The sequence below is a fragment of the Vombatus ursinus genome, unplaced genomic scaffold (genome assembly GCF_900497805.2).
Source record: "Vombatus ursinus unplaced genomic scaffold, bare-nosed wombat genome assembly UNPS02014172.1, whole genome shotgun sequence".
Lineage (NCBI taxonomy): Eukaryota > Metazoa > Chordata > Mammalia > Diprotodontia > Vombatidae > Vombatus > Vombatus ursinus.
The window spans coordinates 539518-544671 of record NW_020953950.1 but is presented as its reverse complement, the minus strand read 5'-3'; the positions used below and the strand labels follow the sequence as shown (position 1 = coordinate 544671).

The 5154-nt window shown below is 55.1% G+C and overlaps 1 pseudogene; it reads left to right on the top strand.

The window, feature by feature from the left end:
• The first annotated feature begins 336 nt into the window (after positions 1–336).
• Positions 337–3582, top strand: LOC114041384 (annotated as a pseudogene).
• Positions 3583–5154: the final 1572 nt, after the last annotated feature.

The following is a 5154-nucleotide window of genomic DNA, read 5'->3' as shown; positions in this document are numbered from 1 at the left end:
CACACACACACACACACACACACACACACACACACACACACACACACGCTGGAGCCATTCAATGCTGGAGGATCTGTGGGAAGGCCAGCTGTCTCTTCTTTCTGATGCTCTCCGACCCTTGCCTCCTCCTTCCAGCTTAGACTCAGCTGCTCTCCCCCCGCCCCCATTCCCAGAGATGCGATGGGAGGGGAGTCGGGGCAGCGCAGCCCCGCCCTCTGATACAGGACCAAGTTCTGCCAATATCATCTCCGCTGCAGTAGGCTGTGGAGGCTGCGCACTGTGCGGGGACTGCGGTAACGGCGGTGGCGGCGGGCAGAAGCTGCAGATGCCGAGAGAATGACCAGGACAGCGGTGCTGCGGCAGCCGTGCGGCAGCCCCGGGCGTCGGCGGATCGGGTTCCTCCGGGGGCTGCTGCTGCTGCAGTTGCTGCTTCTGGCAGCGCGGTCGGAAGCCTCGGATCCTCAGGTACCCTTGTTGCTGTGGTCCAGTTCCCCGGGTTTGCGGGCCTCCGTGGAAAACCCTTATGAAGGTCACATCTACACCCGTCCTGAACTTTACACCTGCCTGGACCCCATTTTGGAGAAGGGACCCCAGACTGTACTGCTGATCCTGCAGGAAAAGCTGAGGCTGGAGGATTTCACTGCTTTCGGTGAGGTGCTTGGCGACAAGCCCGAGAGTCCCTTCCCTAACCTGCAGGAGGTCTTGGAAAGGGCCCCCTCCTCCTTGGTGCTGCCAGCAGTGGGCTGGTCTGCAGCTGCCACCCTAACGTCTTACCTGACCCAGAAGTTGGGTACAGGCCCTCTTCATGTGGACCAGGCATCCCTGAGAGAGCTGACGCTGAACACCACCCACCCTCTACTGCTGCTAGTGTACATACCCTCAGCGGCCAGCAGTGACTTGGGGGCTCACAAGGAAACCCTTGCTGGCCAAGATAAGATCCTTGGGCAGGTGCTGAGCAGGCTCCAGGCAGAAGGAAAGCCCTACACAGCCTTGCTCACCGCTCTTCGGCCTTCCAGAGCAGCCAGAGATTTGTCGCTTGTGTCTAGGGGCCTGGGGCAAGAGTATAAAGCCCAGCCAGCCTGGCCACCGGCCCTGCCACCGGTGAGCTACAGTGACACGGAGCCTCGAATACTGTTCTGGGCCAGGCACTTCTCAGTGAGCTATGACAGCCAGACACAAGACCTCACGTCCCTCACCTTCGGAGCCCCGGAGCTCAATCTGACGGGCTCCAGCTGGAACGACTCCACTGCCCAGCTTGTAATGACCTACAACAACCTCTTTGGTCCCTTCTTGAGGCTGAGGTTCAGTATGATCAATCACTTCTACCCAGGGTCGCACCGCAGCTGGTTCACCATGGAGGGGCTCGAGATCAAGACCCACAACTCAACTGCCTTCTTCAGTTCTGTGCAGGTCATCGCACCCAGCACCTACTCCTATCACTGCCAGTACGTAAGCAGTGACCCCACCAAATGGGGCCTTCTGATGCCTCATGATTTTCGCTCCCCCTGGAGCGTAACTCTCCAGGATTTCCAGATCCAGGCCTTCAACTTGTCTGGTGGCAGCTTTTCTGGTGCCAGCGACTGTGCAGCCTTCTTCTCCCCTGCTATTTGGATGGGACTGGTCTCTTCTCTCTTCATGCTCTTCTGCATTACCTTTGGAGTACATATAATCTTTAAACTCAAGTCCCTGAACCGTTTTGATGAATACAAAGGGGACCCCCTCTTTGAACCCCTTATGGACTGATGCTGTGGAAAAGCTGTAGGTCTAGTCATGTGTCTATTTTCCTTGTCCCCTCGTCCTGAAGGCCTGAAAGGAGCCTCTGCTTCCACTTTGTTCTTCCTCAGTATCTAGGGTTCCCTATGGGTGTTATCCTGCCTAGGTCCTCACCTCTCCCATCTAATTGAGCAAGCATTTACGAGGTGTTTCCTGTGCTCAGTGCTGGGACATGAAAACAAAAATGAAGGAGATGCTGCTCTCGAGGAGTGACAGCTGTTTTGTTACCTGCCTGTTGGGGGGAGGACGTGTAGACAGGGTTCATAGATCTAAAGCTGAGAGGAATCCTACAGGCCATCTAATCTGACTCCCTCATTTCACAGGTGAGGAAACAGAGGCCCGAAGGAATTAAGTAGCATCCCAAGGTCATACAACTAGTAAGTGACAGAGAGAAATGGGGTGGAAACCCATGACCTCCGACTCCAAAGTACGAATTTTTCCACTGCACCACTTTGGCTTCTATCTGCCTTCCCTTGGAAACCAGTGCCCATAACAAATACCCCCATTGGAAAGTTGGGAGGCCAAAGAAAAATGTAGAAGAGAGCTTAGCTCTGAGTCTTGGGAATACCTTAATGCAATGAATCCTTGCTGGTGTGGAGAAGGGAGACACCAGTTAATACCCTCTTCCAATCCCCACAACCAAATCTAGGTCCAATAAGGACTGTTTCATCAGTATATAAAGAGAAACTCCTCATTTAGGGGGTGGGGGTTTGAGGACACCAAAGCTATTTAAATCCCTTTTCCCTCCATGCTGGCTGCCTGCTCTTATACATTTCTCCCAATGCCCCAGATCAGGAGGTAATGGGTTTCCCTTCCTTGAAGATTGATAAGTAAAGGATGGATTACCACTTGTTGGCTACAGGGTCAGGTGAATAATTGTTCAGGGTACAGATTTAAACAGATGATATCTCTTTCAAGTCTAAGATCTTGTGATACTATCAAGAAGGGTTATATGGGAACAAATATTGTCTGCCTGCATGTGAGAGATTTCTGGGCCTGCTTCTGGCCATATGAGACTCACGAATAAGGACCTTGCATGATAGATGGCTTCTTTCCATAGGACCTATATTTAATCTTGTATGGACTGATTTATGTATTTGGTCTCCAATAAGGATTAGCATTCGTCCCCATTCCTTCCAGCACATAGTATAGTGGCTGATAAAAAGGGAGAGTTTAATAAATGCTATCATTAAATAAAGATTCCTCTTCTTGTCTGCTGAGCTATAACAGCTCAGGACACTAAGGTAGACACAAAGGGCTTTCTTCCTTCCTGGCTGTGAATCACATAGAGTGGTTCCAGCTAGGTCCCCAGTGTTGGGTGAGAAAAGGGGCAAATGCCCTCTATATTCGGTGTTTGTTCTTACGTAACCTTTGGTGAGTGATTATCCCCTGGTGCATGTGTCCAGGACTGAGTATGCTTGTGAATTCCCAAAGTCTGAAGATTACCAGAGGCATGGGAGTGTGGCTGTTAATTTTTTCACAAAGCAGGGGTGGTTCATCAACTGGAAAGCTTCTGCCTCAGAGAGAGTATGGGCAAAGATAAAAGATCTGATCCAATCCTGGCACTTGTTATCAATAAAAGGAGGGCTAGGAATGGTTGGGAACTGTAGGGTTCTGTGAAGACACTGGTATATGTAGTAAGCACAAAATATTTTCTGTTCTGCTGAGACGTAAATGTTAGTTTACTACAACCAGTTATGACATAAATGCTGTAATTCCTTTTAAACCTATTCTGTGACTGTGTGCTGTGGTCCTTTCGTGTTCAGCAATTCTTTCAGAGTAGGAATAAAATGATTTGTTTCAAACTGATAATTGTTTTTACGTTGAGTATCATTGTTTACTTGCTCCCTCATCTTGGTGAAAATCCTAGATTTGCAAGCCACAAACGGAAGGCAACGCCAGTAAAAGGGGAGGGGGCGTGTTGAGGGTTGGGACGGCACAATCTATAAATTGGAGAAGGGAGCCCCCTCTCAGAAGAGTGCAACAAACGGCACCCCAACACCCCGTAAATTCTATAGCCAAGAACGACTAGGGATAGTAGAAGAAATATAAAGAGCTCCTCCCACTGAGAGCTGAGGCAGTACGTCACCCCAAAGTCCGCGGGAGGGGGCAGGGAACCAGAGAAGTCCCGCCTCTTCGTGATGGGACGGGGCGCTCATCCCTCGCAGGGCCGCAGATCCTCAGGCATCCCTGAATGCCAGCGCTCAGCATCTCTCCTGCGGTCCTACGAGGCCTGGGGGGGTTGGGGGAGTAGTGGTAGGTGCTGTTGCTAGGCGGAAAAACTGTCCTCAAAGGACCCCGACCCGGCATGCCCCGCGTTAGCTCCTCCTAGCTAGGAAGCGCGCAGCTCTCCTCTCCTTGGTCGAGACCTCTTGTGTAAGGCCTCCTTACCTCGCGCCGTGTCCATGGCGACGGCGCTCGGGCAGGGCAGTGGGAGGGACAGAGCGAGGGGTTTGCGAGGCCCCTCCCTGACGGGCCCGAGGACGGCGGCTGGCCTCGCGGCTCAGAAGGCTAGTGGTGACGAGGCGGGCACCAGCGCTTTAAGGAGTCACGTGGCACTCTGAGGCCTGCCTCTCCGCACCGCCTCCCTGGTGGGCATGCGCCTTGATCCTGCTGCAGAGGCGGGGCGGAGCCGGAGGTGACCGCTGCTGTCCTTTCGCCCGCTCTAGACGCTACGGTTTCCTGCGGCTGCCCCTGGCGGCGGCCGGCCAGTGGGAAGCTCCGCTCTGCTCCTGGGTAAGGAAGGGTGGGCCTCGAGGCGACCAGGCCTGGACGGGCGGGGTGGGGCGGTGCGTTGTCCTGGGCCGATCCGCGGCCTGCAGGGAAGCCGCGCCCGCTGCCTGCGGTGCGACTGCGGGCTCCAAGGGTGAGCGACAACAGCACGGGAAACTTAGGCCCGGTCCTGGGAGGGGCACCCCCGAGCTCTTTGCTGCGGTCGGGCCCCTGCCAGTCGCCCCTATGCGCCCTGGGACTTTCCCCGGCCGGGCGGGAGGGCTCTCCCCTGGGCCCTAGGCCTGAGACGGGGGAGAGCGGTCCCTCCTGGCCGGAGACCTCCGGGAAGCCTTCCTGGACGACGGGGCTGCCCGCTGGCCTGGCTGTCTACGACCGAAGCCGCCCGGACGCTTCCTCCCTTGGGCCGTGGGCCTCGGGGCTGGCGGGGAGGGGCGTTGCGGTCAGTTTCTGGGAAAGTGACCCCCCGGGAGCTGTGCTGAGTCCTCACGCTTTTCCTCCCTCCAAACGGCTCCGCGGGGAGCTCTGGGGGAGTGCCACGGGCGACGTGGGCAACGGGACCCCGCAGAAACGCATGCAGAGACCCGCCTTGCTGTGGATTCGAGCTGCGTCACAAGTAGCAAGCGAGTCAAGGGGGCAGCTCGGCTTACT